Source organism: Bombus flavifrons, chromosome 9 (assembly GCF_040668555.2).
Source record: "Bombus flavifrons isolate JBK064 chromosome 9, iyBomFlav1_principal, whole genome shotgun sequence".
NCBI classification, from domain to species: domain Eukaryota; kingdom Metazoa; phylum Arthropoda; class Insecta; order Hymenoptera; family Apidae; genus Bombus; species Bombus flavifrons.
In genome coordinates this window covers 9,389,214-9,411,582 of record NC_138450.1, presented here as the reverse complement: position 1 = coordinate 9,411,582, position 22,369 = coordinate 9,389,214, and the positions used below count along the sequence as shown (strand labels likewise).

At 45.4% G+C, this 22,369-nt stretch overlaps 1 protein-coding gene across 4 annotated transcripts in view; it reads right to left on the bottom strand.

Annotated features, from left to right (window-relative positions):
• The window catches only part of Oatp74D (Organic anion transporting polypeptide 74D), an 86,364-nt gene that overhangs the window by 40,490 nt on the left and 23,505 nt on the right, over nucleotides 1-22,369 (bottom strand). Inside the window, exons 1-2 of one of the 4 annotated variants that reach the window (XM_069120443.1) lie at nucleotides 17,304-18,285; nucleotides 14,172-17,190 (exon numbers count right to left, since the gene is read on the bottom strand). The exons of 1 other annotated variant lie outside the window; for it this stretch is intronic. The gene's annotated coding sequence lies outside the window, so the exon portion shown is untranslated. Of the gene's footprint in view, nucleotides 1-13,919; nucleotides 14,142-14,171; nucleotides 17,191-17,303; nucleotides 18,286-22,369 lie in introns of those variants that run through there. 2 more of the 4 variants (XM_069120442.1, XM_069120445.1) reach the window with 2 other exon arrangements.

Genomic DNA, 22,369 nt, shown 5'->3' with positions numbered 1-22,369 from the left:
TGTTGCGCTCTTTTTCCATTTTACTTTCCTCGCGATCTTTAAACGGGCAACTTTCTATCGAAGTAAAGGCCGAAATTGCGGCGTCGACGCTTCTTTTGTAGCTGCAAAAGTAGGCCAATTTTCTCGTCGCCGTTTATTTTCGTTTCTTATTGTACGCCCGATTCTTCCAGACGCTTTTGATGGACATGACGAATGTGCAACGTTGTACGTAAATAAATGACCTACCGGTTCGAAGGAGAAAAACTTTCGGCTCGTAAAAATATCACGGAAACGCGGGCGTTAAATCGCTTTTCCCAGAAAAGTCCGCGGCGAAACCTTGTCGACAGAATTTTCCGCCGACCTTTCATAAACGCTTGAAATAGCTACGATATCGAGGAGAGAAACATTAAAAATGCCAAAAACATCGAGTCAAACGTATTCCTCGATCCTTCGCGGTTTCGCTAACAGTAAAAAGTAGGTAATAAATAACATGGATCGTTACGTCTACGAAATACCAATAGTATTTCTCGACTCTATTTTAAAATCGTTACGTTTTCTCCAACGCTTCTTTCAAGCAGGTCTTTTCAATTTTACAAACATTCACCATTTGCTACCACATCGACGAATGGAACTCGGCTATTGCTTAATTGCTCTCCTTCGAGAATGGTCGAAGGGTTTTCCACGTCACTTCGATAAGTGGCTAGATGAAAAGTATTTAACTCGTCCGCGTTTACGAGCGCGTTGTCAGACTGTTTCGACCGTGGCCTTAATCGCAATGTGTACCGATATGCACACACCATACATCACCTTTTTCTGTCTGCATTACGAGTACCGTGAACCGACCGCCTTATCGTTCGCCACGACGCACATTTTCTTTAACAAACCGTCTCTCTGGTTAACAATAAAAATATATTTCCCTCGGGAATGGTAAACCAACAAGTGTTTAAATCTCCATATATTGTTTTGGCAACGCAACCATAAATTTCTCTTATCGTTTCTTATCACTTGTGTCACGGTTCTCGTGTTAGCCTCGACGCTTTTTTCACCAGTTCCGTGAGATCGCTACGGTTGCAAATTAGGCCACGTTTAACTAGTAATCGACGATGACGGCGAAGAAGCGAGCAAGCGATTTGCCCTAGTCCTAGCAGCCGTTTAATAGCCGGGAGTTAAAGGTCTGTGCATAAGGGAAATCGCGAGTAGAAAATACGCGCTTGACCTTAGCCAGTCATCGGTTCGCGAGGTCGCCGGATCAATCGGCGAAGAGGAAAACAAGAATCGGCGGCCAACTCCTCCATTTTGCATCAGCCTTATCATCGAGCGAAGAAATAAGAAAGTTTCCATTCGGGTTCATATTCCACGGAAGATTACGCGTCCAATGCCAGCCGAAATATGTTGACATTTATTTTTAGTCGAAAATAACGGCACTTGCAAATATTCGAATCGCAACAACGCCACAATGAAATAACTTGGCTAGACCGATCAATCCTATTTCCTAGGTTCGATTATCGTTTCTATGGGTTTTGTTGATCCCGCGTGACCCGAAATTAGCGAAATCAAAACGGATTAGCCCGCTATTACGACACAAAACGTCTAAATATTTGTCGATCGACGACGACATCGGCGCAATAAAAATAACCGCGGATTCGATAAAAGTGTCCAAGTTTAGTCCAGGTCGGTGATCGGTAGTCGGGTCAACAAGTTTTGGAAGAAGATCGACACGGATATCGTCCAAACGAATATCCATATTTCCATTAATCTGGAATCGTTCGAACACGAAATTGACATTGACTATTTACTTGTCGTCTAATTTTATAACGCGACTGATGAAAATCGAACGCATTCGATCGAACGGATTCAGGCTCTCTCGCGCACGCTTCGTGGCGAGCAACGGCGAACGAGTAATAACGATGTCAAAGCGAAGGCAATTGAACGATGTGCTAAAAAATATTGACCTAAATCGCGCGAGCATCGATTCGCGAGACACTGCCCTATCGTACAATGCACTTCCATCGCGTCGCGTCGTCGTTCCCGGGGTCGAAATAATCATCGAGATAACGAGTATTTCAAACACGTACCATTTTTACGCCTCCGAGCCTGATTGCTCCGATAAGATAAAACGATTCTGCAACATCGATCGCATCGATGGAACGGTGTCGCGACACTGCGCTCGGACGTTGTTAGTCATGAAACCTTCAGGTTTTCCCTTTTCCATTCGCTATCTTCTATTTAGTCGGCATACCAGGCTCGTTAACTTCGTGGAGGAAACAAAAGGTTTCACGAATCGTTTCGAAATCAGATTCTACGAAATAATTGCCGTATCCAAGCACGGAGGGTGGGCTCGTCGCGAAGATACTACGGGAAATCGTATACTTTTATTATTATCGCTGTTAATTTCGATCGATTAAAATTTCAACGATCGATGCACCGTGGGAATTAAACGCAAGAGACATCGCGATGTACATGTCCTCGATCGTTATATCGACTTGGACGAGGACGAGAAGGATGCGCGCCCCCTCAAGCCGCAGAACAACTTGACCGCAAAAAAGCACTGGGAAAACGCGAAAGTGAAACCGATACTATTCTCCGTTGCTTCTGAAGAAATTCTCTGACTCTTAGCTATCGAAAAATTAGAACGATTGGAACGATTCGGTCGATCGAATCGATGGAAAAACGTGGAAGGAACGCTGAGGAAGCCGAAGATCGGTGCTCCATGGGACTCGGTATCCAGAGCACCATGCAGCATCCACGCGTTATGCGGTCGTTTAAATAGGAGCACGCTAAGATTGCGAGCGAGCATGCTGGCAGCTAGAACGACGACTATCAAGGTAGTTAGCGTGGACAGAGACGTGACGTTGCCCGTTGCCTGTCGGAGTACTTTCATTGCTGTTATACAACCGCGGATCGAGCGACCGACCGCTGAAAGGAGAAATGGGAACACGCAGTGGTTCTCATGCAAGCCACTCCGGAACGCGATCGATCGCCTCACCACGCGGAGGATAGTTCCCGATTCATCCCTCTGGACCATCGAATTTTAAACTACGTTTTAATCGACCGGCCCTGGAATCAGTTTGCGAACCGTGGCGTCCAGAATCCCGTGGCACGTTCCACGATGGAAAACGTTGACCCGGTTCTCCGTGGAAAATTATGTAGATTGAAACGTGCAAGTTTTCAAGGTAAAGTGAAATTAAGCGCGAGAACCAAGTTTGCGGATTCTTGGCTAGCTTCGTAATAGCGGGAAAGTTTGTTGAAAATTGCAATGAAAGCTATACCGCGCGAGTGGTAGTTAGCAACGAAGCTTTGAAAACCTGGCTTCCTTCTGAGAAACTAGTTCAATTTTTGTACACGGGAAAGAGCTGGAGATACCAGGTCAATAGCGAAACCGATGGGTCTTTCGCGAGTTTCTTATCGCGAAATTAAATCTCGACAAACAGATAAGGCAACGTGGTAGAAGTACGTACGACACAATGTTGCATTACGAAAGAACGAATCGGTAGTTAATGCGGTCGAGGCGGCCCGTCGAGTATGACGAGTTTCGTGCAAACGTTTCACACGTGGAGCCGTCAGGTCGACGACTTTATTCCGCTCTGGTACGAACACGTGTATCTACGTGCCACCACGTGGATCGATCGTTGATAATTCAACTAAGAAAACCGTGTCGTGGTTTGCCATTTCGCAACATTTTCATCCTTCGAGCGTGCTTTTCTACATGATAAAACATTGAACAAACGATCGAGAAGGAAGAACGAATATCGACAAATAAATTGATTCGTTGACAAGTAGAAAGCCTCTGACGATTGAGTACCATGCACAAGAGCAGAACGAAGGTGAGTTTTATCTCGCGGTGTTCTACCCAAGGCTTCGTGTAATCTCGGTCGCGGAGAAAGTGGAAAAGTGTATCACTGACTTCATTCCCTATATACACGGTGTCTCGACGCGTTCGCAGCCTCGACATTTCCAACGATTGGTTCTAATTTTTCACTCTGAGAAATCTTCGACTCGTCCATCCTCGCGTTCGATTCGAACACCACCTGTCTCCTATCCTCTACGACGATAAAACGTAGCTCCTCTTACATCTCTTCTAACACCCGGACGATCGTTTCTAACCGTGTGTTTATGTTTAAACGAAACGAAACGAAGCTTTTCTCGTCAGAGAAACCGGTATTTTTTAAAGACAGATTCAGACGAGTTCCGCTCTCGTCGACAACGAATGCAGCAACGGTATTGCAGTATGCTCGTTCACCTATTTCCAGAACGCGGTCTAATATTAATCTCGGCAATACCGGCCACTAAAATCGATATCTCAACTGGGTCAAACAGTTGCGCGTATTCTGTCGTTATTTTTAATATCGCAAAATCCACCCCCTGCGTCGTGGATCGTTCGTTTTCAAGGCGACTCGAGAAACCAGATTCCATGCAGCATATTGCTCGTACTCGTCTTGCTTCGTTCCAACAGACATTTATAGATATCAATACAGCGTATACAGCATGACCCATCTTCGGTTTGTTACCGATTTCGCTAGAAAACCGGCAATTCTTACGTCGATTCTACAATTTCTATCGACCATTTCGCATTCCGATCAACTTTCTTACGTATTATCGCTGGTTGCAGCATTTGTCAGGATATACATTGATATCGTGCAGCCTTAATTACCGTGTCTGAGAGAAATTAACGCAGCAACACAGATCAGAGCGCGGTTTTGTAGTAACATGGTTGCAGAGAGGAGAAAACGGTGGGGGCAAAAAGCAACGGTGCATCGTTAAAATGAAGAAGAGCTCTCGTTGGTTCGTTTACGAGCGACGCGGAGAAACAAGAGGTAAGAACCGAGCTGCGTTCGTGGCTAGTATTTGTTATTCCCGATGCACCGTCTTTCGCAGCGTGAGGCCTTTAATTCTCATTCATAAGCACGGGCAAAGTTACACCGTGGGCCGGTGATCTGTCACGGGACGCAGCCACCGGCTGATTTATGTTCCCTTCGTCGCGATCATGATCCCCGTATCCATCGAGGATTTTCCGTTCTCCAAACGGCTCGAGGAATTTAGAGAAAGTGGGACGGTCGTGGGGACCACCACGCGAGATTGATTTCAACGGAACCGAATGATTCCAACTTGTACTTAAACTCTTCTATAGACTTCGCTTCAAACACGAATATGTATATTGTGTTACGTCGTACGAAGCAAGTTTCTACCAGTGTAATTGTTGGTGTCGACATAACGCATCAGCTTCGTGGGCTCCCTTTAATGTTAGCAGCATACTTTATGAAGAAGAGTCCACCGTAACTCTGTTCTATAACGCTGCGCACCATGCAATGCCATTTGAATCAATTGCACCGTACCAATTGCCGTTCAAGAGCATATGGGGAGTCAACTGTAACACTTTCTGCATTTCGACGTGCAGCAGACTATAGCTCGTCTATTTCCAACGTTTTATTCTGTCTTTCGTTTTTAAAACTTCTACAAAGTTTCTAACATTGACGAGCCTCTACCGTGCTCTACACGATTTTATTACAAATAGTTTTCTCTCAGTGTTGTCGTCTCACTTGTGTTTTTCCGCTCGCCAATCTCTTTCAATCCCAGGCAATATTGCGAGAGAAAAGACGGATTTTCCTACGTCGCTCAAACCTATTTATATCACAATGTTATATTGTATTCTATTCAAACGTTAAAGTTGTTTCCACGATGCAACAGCGCGAAACGAGATTTTATTAAACGCCTGTCCGAGTCATATTAAATTCGGTAAACGCTTAAGCCATCGTGATCCTCTTATTACTGGAGCTAGCGTGATTTTAATTTATGCTGCGATATCGACTTTTCCTTAAGAATTATTCCGATTCTATTCAAACGGAACAAGCCATTCGCGAAGAAATGACGATTCTCCGTCGATATAGTACGTCATACAATTACACGCTGTTAACGATAGAACCAACAGCAACGAACAGTTTGTAGCTGGTCCTAGCGGAAATACATTTAGCCGCTTTTCAGCATCGCGACTATCTACGGGCTTTATCCTCGACCATCTAATTCCCAAAAAAGTCTCACATCCTATCGAATAATTTGCTGAAAGTTAGAAAAAGCTAATATAGTTTCCACGAAGAAATAATTGGAAAACAGTCCTTAACGTTTCAGATATTAATTTATTGTCGCTAATGGATCGTTGTCGAAGGTGATTCGTTTAAAACTGTCAAGTTACTTCTCCGTGAGCAGGACGTACAGTTGGGAGGGGAGCAAAATATATCGAGCAAGGAGCTGGGAAGCGCGTCGACGCATATCCTGCAGCTTCATCCTCGCGAACCGTCGGTTACATATCTTTTTTTTTTTTCTTTTTTTTCGAAAGCCGAGGCAAGCGAACGCATCGCGTTCCCGAGGCCACGGGTCGAGTCAGATAAGATATAATTATTCGTGTCGCAAAAATGGCTGAATCCAGTCCGCCCTCCTCTCGCCTCCACACTTTCTTTTTTGCACATTTTCTTCCCTCCCGACGATTCTATTCCGCTGCTTCTCCTCGAACCACCGTTTCTTCCTTACATTGTGTTCACTGGACCCGCCACGTCTATTCCGAGTTTTAATTACGAGTTACTATGTTAACTCGGAAGGAATCTTCTCATTAGGGCGAGAATTCTTCTAGAATCGGAAATTTGTATAAACTTGACGAAGTTCTGGCGAAGAAAATGCCCAACTTCGAGGACGAGCTAAATTCTTGCGAGATAAGCTTTCCCGACTACAATTATTTAGCGATAATTAAACGATAAAAGAAAGCGACACGGTAAAGAATCCACGAGCAACGTTTTCCAACGGCTTCGACTGCCGCCGGCAAAGTTTGCCTCGGCGACCCGACTTATCGCACCGCAAATAAAAAACCTGATATCGCGATATCGTTTTGCGACAAGATTAAAAGCGGAAGATCCGGCAAACGGTACCCCTACCAGGACACGAAGCACGCAAATAATACAGGGACACGGACAAAGCGTTGAAAGATCTGGCAAGGATGTTTAAACAACGAAAGTTCGCATGACTCACGCTGGGCCAAAAAATGTTCAGCTTCTCCGAGAGTACGCAAAGATAATTTCACTTTAACCCTTAGAATTGTGTTAACGTTTTCACGAACGACATTTTGTCAAAGCAAAGAAATAAAGCGATACGTAGAAAAACGATCGATAATCGACTAAAGAAATTACTCTAGCGTCTAAGGAATTGACAGCTCGAACGACGAGTTAATTCGTCTTTCCCTAATTAAGAGGCGAAGCGTTAATATTGCAAAACGTTCGAGATACGCTTGGTCCCTGTGCTGCTCGCTCTCCTGTCTACTGACAGAGAAAAGCTAGGCACAATGATTTCGTGGAAATTCGTGTAATAATAGATGATGCGTCAACAGTGGCCATCGAAAGTGGTACTGGTTGACTATTTATTCATTACAGAGCTAGGGTTGCCGCTCTACCGACACTATTGCCGCGTGCTCGGCCACGTTCCGTCTCAAAGGCGTTATAAATAACCACTCAGCCCTGCGTGCATCCGTGATTACGATCACGGAAGATAGCAGAATGTATGGCAGTCACGTTGCCTTTGGTCCACGCACGCACCGCGAGATTTTTCCAACACTGGCACACCCGATCGTGCCGGTTTTCTTCTTTTTCACTGTTGTTGCGCATCTCCGTAAGTCATTGCCTCTAACACGCCACAAACACGGGGCAATTCGGGACAATGAACGGTGTTGATTGACTCTTAACTACTGTTTTAAATTTCCAAAGTAATCTAGACCTTATAAACGTTGTCATAATTTCCATCTCGAGTAACGCACGCTGATAAATAGCTCGGTAATTGGTACGTAAGATAGCGATAAGTAAATATGGTATAAGCCGGACGGCATGGTTTACAACGAATAAATGAAAATAAATAATAAATAACTCGGCAATCAAAACAAGCGCATAAACGTGTTAGGTTTTAGGAAAAAATCAGTGCACGAGATAGGTGTCCGTCGGAATCATCAGCTGATCGAGAGCGATCGCGAATTCGAAAAATCGTCACCGCGGTTTCTTGTCCATTCGCTGATAGAGGGGACCGGTTTCGAAAACGACCTTCCCAGAGAGCAAACATAAAGCACGAAGGTTCGCCCTTTCCACCGAGAGAAAAGCAACGTACAATTTCGAGATTTTGCCAACGAAAATGCTTGACGGACACGAGTAAGGTAAAAGAGAAGAGAGAAGAACCCATGGCAACGATGAGTAAATCCTTTGCAATTTATAATCCGAACATTACGGCTGATTACATCGAACCCCGTAGCGATTGAATCTTAATAATTACATTCCGAACTTACCATGGCCGCCTGCAACAATACGCACCAACGCATAAAAACCTGTCGGCCTCCTTCCTGGGAGGAAGCACTAATTTTCTCGCGATCTTTTTTTCCCTCCTCTTCCTATCTTTCCTCCCCTTCTCTTCTTCTCCTTTCCTTTTTTTCTACTGCCAACCCAACCCCTGCTACGAATCTGTCTCCTTTCCGCTGCTTATTTCACTCTCTCTCTTCTCCTCTCTGGAAACCAGTGTTTCCCTGACGAGTCACAGGTTACGCCGCGATTTCACACCGCATACAAATCCACCGGGGGAGTAATAATAAAAGCAAACGCATGCAAGCCGACGTAGTTATTTAGCTAATGACGTCGAGAGCAGACCAGGGACCGGGCAACGACTCTTAAGAATCTGCCACAACGTGGCGGTCGAAAATTTCGTTGATCTGCGACCACCGGCGCGCGAATTCCCGAGGACAGGAAGCGGGTTTTGCACGCAAAGCCTCGGTTTATTGTCGATTTCCGAACGAATCTCAGTTCCGAGCACGTCGTTTTTAAGCCAGCCACCCGATAATCGCTTCTCAGAGCCGTTCTGTTGTTGTCGCCGATGTTTCGCGCCTATGTTCCGACTAAATTAACTCCTGCCTTTTAGCGGGCCTTATTTCTGACTCGATTGTTTGCCTTGCTTCTGTCCAGCTCTTTCAGACCACAGTATTCTGTATATCCATTCGTAGAGCGCGTAGGTAGATGGTCAACGTCCATTTGAGGGTAAAACTAACTATCGCGAGTTACTCACGTGACTATCAAAATTCGATATGAATTACTTTGGTGTTTAGATTTCGTAATTTCCGTTACCTTTTTCCCTTTTCTTTCTTTTTATGAAGATCATGATACGAAATTGGAGAAAAACATCGAGTTCGATCATCAACCTGTTCTTGCTTGCTTACAGTCTAACATACGAAATCGTGGCACGACCGTGCAGGTGTATAATTTCGTTGTCATTAAGAGATGCGATGAACAACGGGCATCGTGTGAAAGCCGCTTAATGGAGAAACAGGAAGGGGTACCGCGAAAAGAAGCGGGTCGATTTTATAGGGGCTCATTATCAGCTTTACTCGTTCCCCACCTCAATTTCGTCTTATTGTTGACCGTTCAAAACGGAGTCGGGCTTTCGTCGGCATTTCTCCCAACGATAAATTCGTCGTTCAGATCAACGCGATCGTCTCACTCCGTAATATTCACGAATTCCCTATCTCATCAAAGTTCCGCCCGCGAACGAAAAGTCGGGATCTCTTTGCATTTTAGATATTTAAATTGACTGGTTACCTTGGCGAGTAGCGAAGATAATAAAAGTAGAAAGCGAGGACGAGGATAGGTAAAGGACGAGGCAAATTATTTTCGAAAACCGGCAGAATTTAATGAAATGTATCGAAAAGAAACGATCGTCTAATTGGCGCATACGATATGCCTTGTTCGCGGATTAGCCACGTGTTACTTAAAAGTCTCTAATTAACAGGCAGTTGTTTGGATCGAAAAGAGAGGACGAGTCAGCTGGATTGCGTGGAAAACGGAAAAGTTCTAGCCAGCGGAGAAGAAAAGCAGAAGCACGAAGCTGGTAGTGAAGAGGTCACGAATGGCACGCACGTTTCTCCATAATCATTGCTGACATATCCCGCTGACATATCTCGTAATTATTTTTATTTCGATTTCGAAAAAGGAGAAAACGAAACTTTTCATTTCATTTACATTTTTTCTTCTTTATTCAACGTATCTTTAAACATATTTCATTAGACATATCTTACTACCGATTGCTAACTTTTCTAAAACTTGCGCAAAACGTTTGGAAACGTACGTGCACTCGTTACAGCAGTGTGAAAAATCTATAATCAAGGATCGATTTACTGCGAGTAAAAGTTTAAAGCGATCGAATTCGCGGAGTTCGATAATCGAAATTCCCAGTGTTCCAGAGTTCGCGTGACTATGCAAATCATTCGCAAGCGACCAACAGTGACAGTGTGATAATGATTGTTACCAGTTGCTACACGATGCTGTTTACGCGGCATGCTCGTGATCATCGATCACACGCGGTCTTGAAATTGAATAAAACACCTCTATGTCCATTGCCGACCGGATTGATGATTCGTCGCGGGGAGAAAGAAAAAGTCGGCAGAGTCTATGACGATCTACGATTACCTGTACCGTGTGATTAATGCGGTATTTTGCGTTTATTATTACGTATGCCACTTTTCCCATATCGCGGCTCGTGTACAAGTCCGTTCAAAACAGGTGTACTAATGTTAAACATATCTTATGTATTTTTCTGCCAGTTACAGGATTCTTTTCTATTTTCTACTGATACACTGAAAGACGCGCAGAACAGGAGACAAGATCGTATGTAGAAGATAAAAGTTCAAAAGGTATAAAAGTAAAGGAAAATACGTTACATTCGATCTACTGAAAAGTTATATTATGTAAGCTGTTACGAAATTGTGGCCAAATATTTTTAATTGATTGAAAAAAAAGAGAAGAAAAAACAACACAAAAACGATACATAGGACATTTCGACTAAATAGAGTGACATTTGTCTTACACGTTGAAGCGTAACTTTTTGTACTTGCTCGATTAACCTATATACGAGGATGGGGAAACCGATTTGTTCTACAGGTCTTTGCAAAAGCAACGAGGAACTGGCAAGCGCGATGATGCCCTTGCATTCAAGGTAAGGCAATACAAATACGTAACGTTGCGATATCACGGTGAAGCGACGAAAACACACGGTTGCAACTGCAACTTCGACACGCATTGCTTCGAACGGAAAGTAGAGGAATTTGTAAATAAAAAAAAAAAAAAAAGTGGGAAAGAGAAACAAAGAAAAAGATAGAGATACACGGAAGGTTGCAGAGACGCTGAAGTGGGACAGGGAGGATCGGTTTTTCAAGTTTTTTTGCGGTCGAAAGTGAACGCGCGCGAGGCAAATCCGCCGCGCAGTTTTTGCACGGTTTATTGCGATTTAAAGTCGATTTACGTGCGGCCACCGCGTCGTTCAGCTTTGATCATCGACAGCCAAAAAAAGTTAACGATCAATGATCGCGTGGAATCGGCCAGACTCATCTCCGGTTTCCCAGCTGCGAAACTTATGAAACACACTCTGCGCAACCGCTTTTGGATTTTTGTAACTTCGTAATCGCTTTTTCTATGGTACGCGCCTCCGACAAAACGAGCCGCCCAGGTCAACCAGCAAAAAAGCAAAGAAAAAAAGGACACGTTTCTACTTACAACGAGAACGGTTGACACATCGAGTGGACCTCTCGGTCTACCAAGAAAAAATGCTATCCGATCCTTTTAGTCCTTCCAGAGGTTTTCAGGGAAAAAAGGAAACACAATCCCGAGAAAAAAAGGGACAGGTACGGTCGTAGAACCGTCCAACGAGACAGTGACGAGGGAAACTTGATTGAAGAAACAATAACACCCCGATGGCAGAAGAAAAATAAAATACCAGAAAGTTAAATTTCCCTTTCCTCCGTTATACCTGCAGGCAAAGTTAGTCCCACCCTTTTTAAACACACGTGTATGCGCATACGAATAAGCTTGCAAAGAGAAGAGAAGAAAAGTCAGAGGAGCGTATTTTCTTCGATTGTTGATCGATGATCAATAAACGTACAATAATGGTCGAACGAAGCGAAATAAACGAATATTCAGCGATCCATTTCGAAATTCAGGTTCACGTCACGGATATATAGACAGGTAACGGTACCCTATCTTCCGCTGGCTGATAGCAAACGTAGTGGCAAGAAACCACGAAACTTGTGGATGCTGCAACTTATGTAGCACGAACGTGATTCAGATACGCTAGTGCGCGAAAGTGGAAAGATTGGCGATAGATTGTGACAAATTTCACACGTGCACTTTCTCACCTGTTGCACGAGATGCATCATTGATAGGGAGGGTGATGTGTTTCAGACGACATTGATACAAGGAACGCGGATAGGACATACTTTCTTGCAAGTACTCTTTCCTTAACGCCTTGTCTCAAACGATGTTTCTATTGGATTAGCAACCAAGTGATTGCGGATTTTGTCATTAGGTGGTATTGACAAAATCCGCGATCACTTACTTGCCAACCCAATAGCACTAGCTACCTAACGTTTAGACGAATGGTTTTTCTTAAATAGAATGAAACTTTTAGAAATTGCTAATTTCTATACCGTAGAAAAATAATTTAAAAAATCCAACAGCTAATGACAAATATCGAAACATTATATATAATTTCTATTAAAAAATGTTTGGTCTAAAGAAACTAAAAAGCTAAAATTAGAGTTGAAACTGCGCTTTCTCGTAGACTTACATCTAATGGAGGATTTAATTTCCATCGAAAATAGAGCTCTTAAACCTTATTTCGGATAGACTATTCTTATCGTTCTTAATTAATCGTGATTTACTTGTAATTTGAAGTTACTCGCTTGTTGGCAATCCACGTTAGAAACAATACATACACGTTATCTAGACAATGACAACGGTACGAAACTTTGCTTTGTATCTTATCTTTGACAAGCGCGCAAACAGTGTATTCATTTGCATGTCGCATATTACATAAATATCCCTGGCGCATATTATGACGAGCTCGACCTACGAGTGGAGAAATAAACTAATCTCCGCCACTATCGCGACGAGCGAGTCCAGCTTTTTTCTTCGTAAAGAACGTCATTTTTGCGCTCAGTTCCCTCTCGACCATTTGGCCACGTTCTCAAAGCTTTTTACCTCGTGTAATCTTGCGTTTCATCCCCCTCTTGCCTTCCCGGCACGATGTTTGCGAACTTCTTTATAACGTTTTATCGAAAAAGCGGGAAGAGGAGCGGCGGGGACAGACAAATCGAGGGAAATGGCTCGATCGACGAATTAACGAGTTCGATGAATTCGGAGTGTTCGTTTCGCGTGCACTTTCCACGCGAATTATTCGAGCTGAACGCTGTCGTTCCAGACCAGATCGTAGCTCATACTTATGTACAAACATCCAAGAAAGTTTCGTTCAAATGTCGTATCGATCGCTAACGTCGTAACGTCGATGAAACGTCGATGACCGAGTTGCAAAACAAACTTCGACCGCGTTTCTCATCGTTGAAAATCATTGTGTCAAGGATTCTCGCCAAACGTTATAATCACATCGGACCGAAAGAAATCGGTCGTGTACGCGGCAGAGTCACCTTTGATATAATACACGTAGAATCGAGGGGTGTCGTAACGTAATTTCCCTCGAATGGAACGAGAAAAGATACGAAGAAATGTTCGTGTTTTCCTACGTCGAGCATAACGAAACAAGAAGGACGAGTGTCGTATCGTATTATGCGAATAACACGGAGGAACCGAGTGTGAAATACAGCGATGTTTATTAGAGAACGAGAGCGTAGTACACGTGTTTTGGAAACAACACGGACGCTGTGCAAACTATCCACAGACGCTAATAATATTCGTCTCTAAGTCTGGCGTGCATACGCGGTATTTCGACTTTTAAATTTCGGTGATTCGTGTCCCCCCTTTGAACATTCCTATTGAAACGAAAAAAGGAAAACGAGAAACGCTTGATTAAACGTCAGTACTCTAACAAACATGGATCAATTGTAAATAGACATAATTGTTGCGAGTAGATGCGAGTCTGCTACTAACTTTAAAGTCTCTTAGATACGACGATTATCCGTACAGCTGACGAATCGTCTTCTTCCTTAAAACCAGCCATCCCTAATGGCAGAACCAGTTGAACCAACGCGCATTATCGCCAAGAGATGATCGAGACATGTCGGTGGAAAGGCGTAAATGTCCACGTAAAGATGTGTCAACGCTCACGGTCACGGCACAGATACGTCGTAGGTCAAGAGATCGCGGCGCGCTTTTGCAAAAAGGCAAAAAGTCGAAACGTACCTGTCATACACGCCGTTCTCTCGCTCCTTCTCCCGCTCTGCGTGTGGCTTCTCTTTCACGCTCTTTCCCTCTCTTTCTCTCTTTCTGTCCCCCTGTTTGGTCAGGGCCATGCGTCATCGGCGCAGAATCGCTGCGCTTTGGAGGAACGTGGACGGGGCCGAAGAAAGAGCGTAGCAGGGCCAGCGCAGACAGCACCGAGCAGCACCGTGCGTCGAGATATTTGGCGGGCTCGAAAATAGCAACAGCGTTGTCCTCTATGGTGTGTGCACCTCTCCCACCCTTCCTCTTCCTCTTCCTCTCCGTCTTCCTCTGTTTCAACCTCTTCTTCTTCTTCTTCTTCCTCTTCTTCTTCTTGGTCCGCGGGCCACTGGCAGCCTCGAACCGCCCGGTAACTCGCTCGGTCGCGCTCGCGCGCGCGCTCCACCAGTTCGCACTTTTATATACCACGCGCTCGCTGCCGCTTGTCACTTCGTGCGACCGCTTTCCGCTCTTCTCTTCTCTCACTCGATCACCAGCTGCCTGTATCTCCGGATGCAGCGAGCACCACTCGCGGCGCGATTACCACGTCGATACCGCGACAATTCCACCATGAGATAACCCCGAAAACCAAGTCGTTCCTTCTCCTCAACGGCAGACTCCCCCGGGATCCAGTCCCTGTCCAGACAGTCTTTATCCGTCCCTTTTCACCCTCACCACAGGCTTCTTCGATTCGATGTAGCACCGATCTTCCCTCGAGAATCTCGCGCAAGTCAGTCAATGTCCTACGTGGCTGAACATTCGCAAACGGACCGTTCCATCTTCCTTCCCTTCGCTGTATCGTCTGCCCTTGCTATCGTTTTAATTACCTTCTAGCTGCGATTCCCCGTAAGCACCGACATGTCTCTCTGAACGACGTACAATCGTGCGAAACGTGCGGACAATACTGGTCGAGCCTCCCAGATTTTCGTTCACCTGTCGCTCTTTAGATCAGGAATCCGCGAGCAGCGTGGTTCGTTCGAGCGGTGACCGGACTCGAGTAAGCCCCCTGTGTACACGTTCGACTCGATCCCTCGCTCCGTTATGCTCTCGCGTCCCCCGGGTTCGCACGTGCACGCGGCTCGAAACGTAGGTATCCTGCCGAGAGCAGAGCGAGAGAGAAACGGAGAGATGCTCGCGGCTCCGCGGTTCGCGCGCGACTGACCGAGGGCGAGAGTCGTTATTGGGAGCAGAGCGCCGGCGAAGTCTGTTCGCCTCGACTGCCGCCTCACTCTCTCTCTCTCTCTCTCTCTCCAACCCCTGGCTGCCGCGTTCTGTCTTTCACTCACGCGTTGCACTCGTCCTCTCTTCGCCCTCCTGCCGCCTCCACCGCCACCAATCGCTTTTCCTTCTCTCTTCTTCCTATCCCATTTTCCTATCTCTCCGATTCTCTCCTTCTGCCAGCTTGCTGCGTCTCGTTCGCTCGGACGACGCCTCTCTCTCGCTCTCTCTGTTACTCCGATGGTGCAGCTCTTCTCGCTCTCTCGTACGCCGGTTCTCTTTCTCCACCGCGCTCACTCTCGGCTCCCGTTCGACGCGGAGCAGGCGCGAAACGAACGAAACCGAAACTTAAGCTCGGCTGTCGCCTCCTCCGTCTCTTCTTGCGCTGCTGGCTGCTCGCTGCTGCTGCTGCCGCTGCTGCTGCTGCTGCTCTCCCTGCTTCTCTCACTCTCCTTCGCTCTGAGTCTCCTCTTCGTCCACGTTTTCTTTCCTTCTTCCTTTCTTACCTTTTCCCCCTCGTTTCTATCGGTCTTCGTCCGACGAGCAGCGGCCAAAGAAGCCTGGCGTCTCTCCACCAAACTACACAGGCCTCGTTCGACCCGAAGACACTGTCCGAAACTGGTTGGAGAGATGGCCCGCCACTCGTTTCGGCATCGTAATCAACTGGCCAGACTGCTGTTCCACACGGCCACCCATCCCCTCTGCGATCATCGTTCTCACCCTACTTACCCACCCCTCTTTCTGCGTTCCAGACGAATCTCGGACGAGGGAATGAGTCCCTGATGCGCGTTTACGCGGCCCTTCGGAGGATCGGGATCCGAATCCTGGCAGCTGCTCGATCGCTCCGCTCGATCCTGCCCCCTTTTTCAATGGCTGCCAACGCTGCTGCGTTTTTGCGCGGCCTCCTTTAACTGTTTTGCCCACGGAAATCTATCGTGCCGAGTGTTTTAACGGAACGATACACTAGTCTCTCTCTCTCTCTCTCTATCCTGTTTCGTATACAGAAACCCGGCGCGAAAAAAACCCGAGAATTCGAGTGAAAGTACTGTGTAGTCGTAATGGTGATCATAGCATCACGTTGAAGCTGATCGAGGCTCGCACAACTTCCATGTTTATGCTCATCGCCATAGACACCGTAGCTTTTCAGAATTTACCTTCGAATTCTGACTATGTAACCATGGCCACGACCGTCTAAGGGATAGAAAATTCCCTGATTTAGTCGTAGAGTGGAATTCCCTTGGATCGTGACTTTACATTCGTCTTTTCTTTCTGAAATCGAAGGAACAGCAAAGTATTACATTGTTGCAGAGGCACAAAGGTAATGGCAGGATGAAAGTTCTCGTAGAAAGTGGAAAGGAAAAGGCAAGACGACTTCCTAGATACGATCAAATTACTTCCGATAGTACGGTAATGGAATTCAATTTCGATTTGTGTGCCCAATCGGCCTCCCGTTCCACTCGTAATCGCCGATATTGTCCTTTGCGGTATTTTTCAAACCGCAAGAACCGCGTTGGCTGCCTCCGTTGCCCGGGACTTTCCGTGTAAATTCGAGTTTGGATTCCACTGCCTTACGTAACATCTGCCGTAACGAGACTCTGCCCCGCCTCGGTGAAATAAGTTGAAATTAATTAAGGTTGTACTCGAGCCGTCGAGCGTATCAATAAACGCTGGGAAATGCCGAAAAAGACCTGCTCGTTTTCGTGAGCAACTGGATCTCCTCGAATTGCGTGTATTCGAAAATTTTCATTTTTGTATTTGTCACATCAATACTAGAGCTGTTAATCTACAATATGTACTTGAATATATCACAGCTAAACGATCACAATTACATAAAACGTGCACCTCTGCAGAAGACAACATTAATTTCATCAAAAGCTATGTAATTTTAGTAATTACAGATATGAAAATCCGAAATCTGTCGTTTTCACAGATTTGATAATTCCAATGTCACGAACATTCGACGACTGGAACAATTAACAGCGTCGTTGAACGACGTCACACTTCCAACGTTTCCAAACTAAAACACCTAAATGCCAAAGCGTTGGCCGTTTCACGGATCTTTGATCGATCGTACGCCACGATTATACAATTTTAATCGTCGTACAATTAAGAGCAGCGACTTTTTTCGATCGCTATCTAAACGGATATTGTACCGGTACTTGTATCGTGCTCGAATGAAACTGCAACTTCCACCGTACACACCCTCGATGAATAGAAACATTCGACGCCTTACGGCCGACCTATACCAGCCAGCGTGATTTTAATCGTGGCGAATACGATCTCAGCTTTAAATGTATTATCTTTCCGATACTTGTACTACACGCTGTTCGATCAAGACGCTCGATCGTCGTTCGCACCTGCGAATTGTTTCAATCGGCTCGCGGATAACACGCGAACAAAGTATAGCCCGGCGTTCCAACGGTTTGAAATTGCCTTTGATTTTTCTCTTCCGCGAGAAACTGGAAAATCAAGCTGCAAAAAGCGCTCCGAACCGAGCATGTTCTCTCGGCCGAGAAACTTTTGCTCCTTTCTACACTGTGACGCCATCAATGGTCCATTGCTATAGCATCCGCGACGAGTTCCTCTTGCAAACGAATATCGTGCGCACCCGAGACACGAATTCGACTCGTTATAAATCATACGAATCGTAGTTTTCGGTGCACGGAGAATTCGTTCGGCGTGCGCGCCGATTAAACCACGGGACCACGTGTTAACGATCACGAAGAAGCGAGAGTTGCGCGACCGATACGAACAACACGGAAATTACTTTGGACCTTACCGATAACGCGACCGATCCTATTCGATCGTTTCACTCGACGATATTTTACTCCCCATATAGATAATGAAACGACAAATTTACCATTAAAACAATTTATGGGGAAAAAATTCACGCTCGTTCGTTGTTCCTTCTAACGTACTCATCGATGAAGACGACAACAGCAACAAATGATAACACATGCCCAAGCCGTGGTCCCCGAGCAAGTCAAAATATTCGTAATAAAACGAACAAGTTTACGAGCCTCTTCTATCTCTCTTCCTCTCCTGCTTTCTCTCTGTTCCTCTCTTTCGTTCTTTCGCACATCGAGCACGATGGTTCGCGTGCCGATTGGCATTCAGCTCGTCTCGCCGCGGCAAAATGCGTTCGTACATGTATACGTGCATCCCGGCGCACGTAACGCTAGCAACATGCGTCGACGTAACACACAACACGTACATGCATATATACATAGGTCTCTGTTCGATACAGCCGAGGCCTCGGCTCGATTCAACGGCGGCGGCAGGTATGCGTCGCGACGCGACGCGACACGACGTGCGAGAACCCGACGGTACCGTTATACGAATACCGTCGACAGAATCTTCTATAGACCGAGGAACGGAACACGGTGGATCCTAGTGGAACGACTGGACGGCCGAATATCGAGTTGCACGAATCAACTTTCGCTCCTACGGGAACCAGTCTTCTTCTTCCAACCTTTCCCCGATTTTTATCGTGGAATCCGTGTAATTAGTATGTACGCCGCCGGCCATACGTATTAAAATACCTATTGATATTTGGGTACAAGTTGATGGTAACTTGCGTAAACGTTATAAACACGATCGTCACAATTTTTCTTTCGAGTAACATTTTATGTCAACCAACGACTCGATAATATAATTAAATTCTAATTTTATTTTTTCTTTATTAGGATAACTCAGAACATCGCTGGAGAACAGATAATGCGCGCTACCAATCCTAAGAACTTTCCCACTGTTACTGTTCAATGATCTCGTTGTTCGTGTATCGACGCGTGTTCTCCAATGGTTTCACGTATCACGTGCAAGCGTCATTGGTTATAATGCACTGTTAAAAAAAAAATTCCAAATATCTAGGTCTCGGAGGAAGGCGGACCACGTTTTTAACGATAGCTTGCACGTGAATCCTATTAACATAAATGAAAGGGCTACGCTCTGCGTTCCGTAGCGAATGGAGATTGACCTTCGTCAGGATAACGCGACCTTGATACCTTCTATAAGAATCGATGTATGTACGTATATCTGTAGTAAGGGTAGCCACGTTCTCCGACAAGTGAAAGGGCTGCGAGACTGTCTACACCGCAATCCTTACAGCCGTTTCGAGAGTTCGATCGATCGTCATTGAAAGAATCGGATTAACTGGATCGACCCGAGTTCGTTCGAGGAAAAGCACGGCGAATGAGGGGAATTTTTGTAAATGAAAATTTATGCAACAGACAGGCAGACCGAGAGGAACGTCTGCTAAAGATAGTAAGCAGCAACAGCGGGAGAATTAATGGCGGCTCCTCTGTATCAATTACACGCAGTATAATATACCAGGAAACGTCGAACAATTATTGTTGTCTGGCCCACATATTGTACCGAGCGGCCTGCAACATCGTCTCGTCGTCCACTTGTCTTCATTGCACTCGTCGAAGGTTCGTAATTTTTCTCGCTCGTCGTTGTACAGGAAGATATCTCTCTTTTTGCTTCTTTTATTTCTTTTTTTTCTTTTTTTTTGTTTTCGTTATCGCGAATATTTCTGCACTTTTTCATATTTGCAGAACAACGTAATGTCGGATACTCGAAGAATGGCAAAGTGCAACGACGTACGGTCTTGACGAGTAGATAGATAGTAAGTGTTGTACATACATCGAATGCAATGACGAACAAGTATTCTTTCTAATGTAAGATGCATTAGTCGGAGCTTATCTGACGACGATGTAGGTACTACCACGACGAAACTGAACGATGCAAGGGCGAAAATGTGCTACTGTCTTCTATTTAGATTAGTTGAGTACACGTCTCGTACAATTAATTTGTTTATCGATAGGAACGATATCGTAGACCTAGACGAACGTTCATTGGGCCAGCATGAAAACGATTAAGCACACGCGACACAGGCAATTATGTCTGCCGATCGAACGACCCGTCATGCCGGCCATCAACGCATGCACACCAACTATTTTTACGCTGGCGAAAATACTTTGGACTCGATAATGTTTACGTATCATCGCGCACGCTATCTCTCCTACACCGTAGCGACTGTCTCCTTCTCCTCGTATTTTGCAACACGTCGCGCTGTGTTTCACAAGCGTAACACGCTTATCGCCGTTGCAATACTCCAATTTAAACGATTGCCGATAATTTAGTCGGTCATCGAAGATCCGTACGCCTCTTCACCCTCTGCTTCCTTACGTCGCTGCTAAAAAAAGAATACGATAGCGCATAGCTGCTTGATTTTTCGCGATTCTACGTGTATTTGACCTTCGCTGCGAAAAATTCCTCCGATAAAAAACGATAATCGTCTGTCAGACTTGATTCTACGAAACGTTAGCTTCTCCGCAAAAAACTTTCTCCATCTGCTACTTTTCTCCTTAATTCTGTATCTATCTATAGATAAACACCGATGAACTGTACTCGCATTCAGTTGCGCAAATAACAATTATCTGTGTTTAATTTTTTTAATTTGAAAAAAAAATCGAATATTTCAAGATTTCGTTTTTTTAACAGGAAAAATATACCGACGAAACGAAGGAACAAAAGATAAACAGCGATTATAGGTAGCGGGAAAGTATCGTGGTCAAAGGTAAATATTCCGGACGTGCATGTGGTATTTTTGTATCGAACTGCAGCTCGAAATATGTGTGCATAAGTAGCGATAAGAGAGCTCAGATTCTTATCTGCGATAGTCACAGCAGCAGCAGCGCGTCGTTTGCCATACTTGCGTCACCTTATCAACAATTCAAACGAATTCATTTGTCGTTTCGCTGCGCATAATTCACATTGCGGTCAGCCAAATGATTTTCAAATGAACACGGGTAAGATGCTCTGCGAGATATTTACAAAAGCCCTGTGTGTCGAAATCGCTCGTGAATTCGTGAACTTGTTTGCCTGTTATCTTCATTGCCTGATTACGAAAGCAAGCCGAAACTGTGAGCCGAACGTAAAACTTTCTGACCCGCTAATACCGTGACGCAACAAAACCGATGTTAATTACCGTACAGCATGCTGAATCATTTTCCATTCGGCATATTTCCGCCGATAATTTCCTTGCGTAACCGGAGGCGACGATTTTCAACGCGCCGTTTGCCCGAAATTTAACGCGTCACGAGGTGTTTATCCGCGTTAATAAGATACCAGTCTCTATCCGCCGTGTCGATTGCTCCCGCTCGCGTTATTTGTCCGCCAAGTGCGTTGAACCAACGAGCGATCACGATGAATCGTCATCAGCCAGATCGGTCGGACCCAACGACTTCATTGGGAAACGAGACATTGTGGCCCAGATATCGATGCGAGTGCGTTTCACGCCTCTAACTCTGTCTCGTCTCATCGATATTCTCCGTCCTTACATCGCACAGCGATACGTTATCGTTCCCAGCTCGAACCGAAGGGTCCGTGCAGCATTCTGAGCCTATCGCTGCTAATCGCCCAGAATTTAACGACGCCGTAACCGCGATCGATCGATTCAGAGAATACCGTAACGTGTCACGGGACACACTCGATTCTCCAGGTGTACGACGTATAGCGCCGTCTGGAAACACGGCCAGCCGCAAGAGCGATCTGTGGGTTTGCTTAGGCTTTAAGCGCAAGAAGGTTAATCAAACGTGGACATTAGCGGACGTAAATCAACAAGCCACCGATAGAATCTGTCGAGAGAGTCAGCCGAACGTGAATTCCGTGCATGCGACAGACCCGGGCCTGACACGGTTCGTAATATCAACGCTTACGACGCTGCTTACGGTCTATTGGAAAATTAGATCCAATCTAACGCGGCTAGTCTCACGCTCGCGCGCAGACAGAAATTACGAAACATATTCCATCTGTGTAATCTGTAAACGGCACAATAGCGTTAGCCCGTGGAACGCTAGCCGGGGAACGAGGAAGATCAGTGACCCCACTACGCGGAAGTGATTAAGCGTCCGTAACGTTTAATGGCACATATGGATTAACCCGATTAACTTATTCAT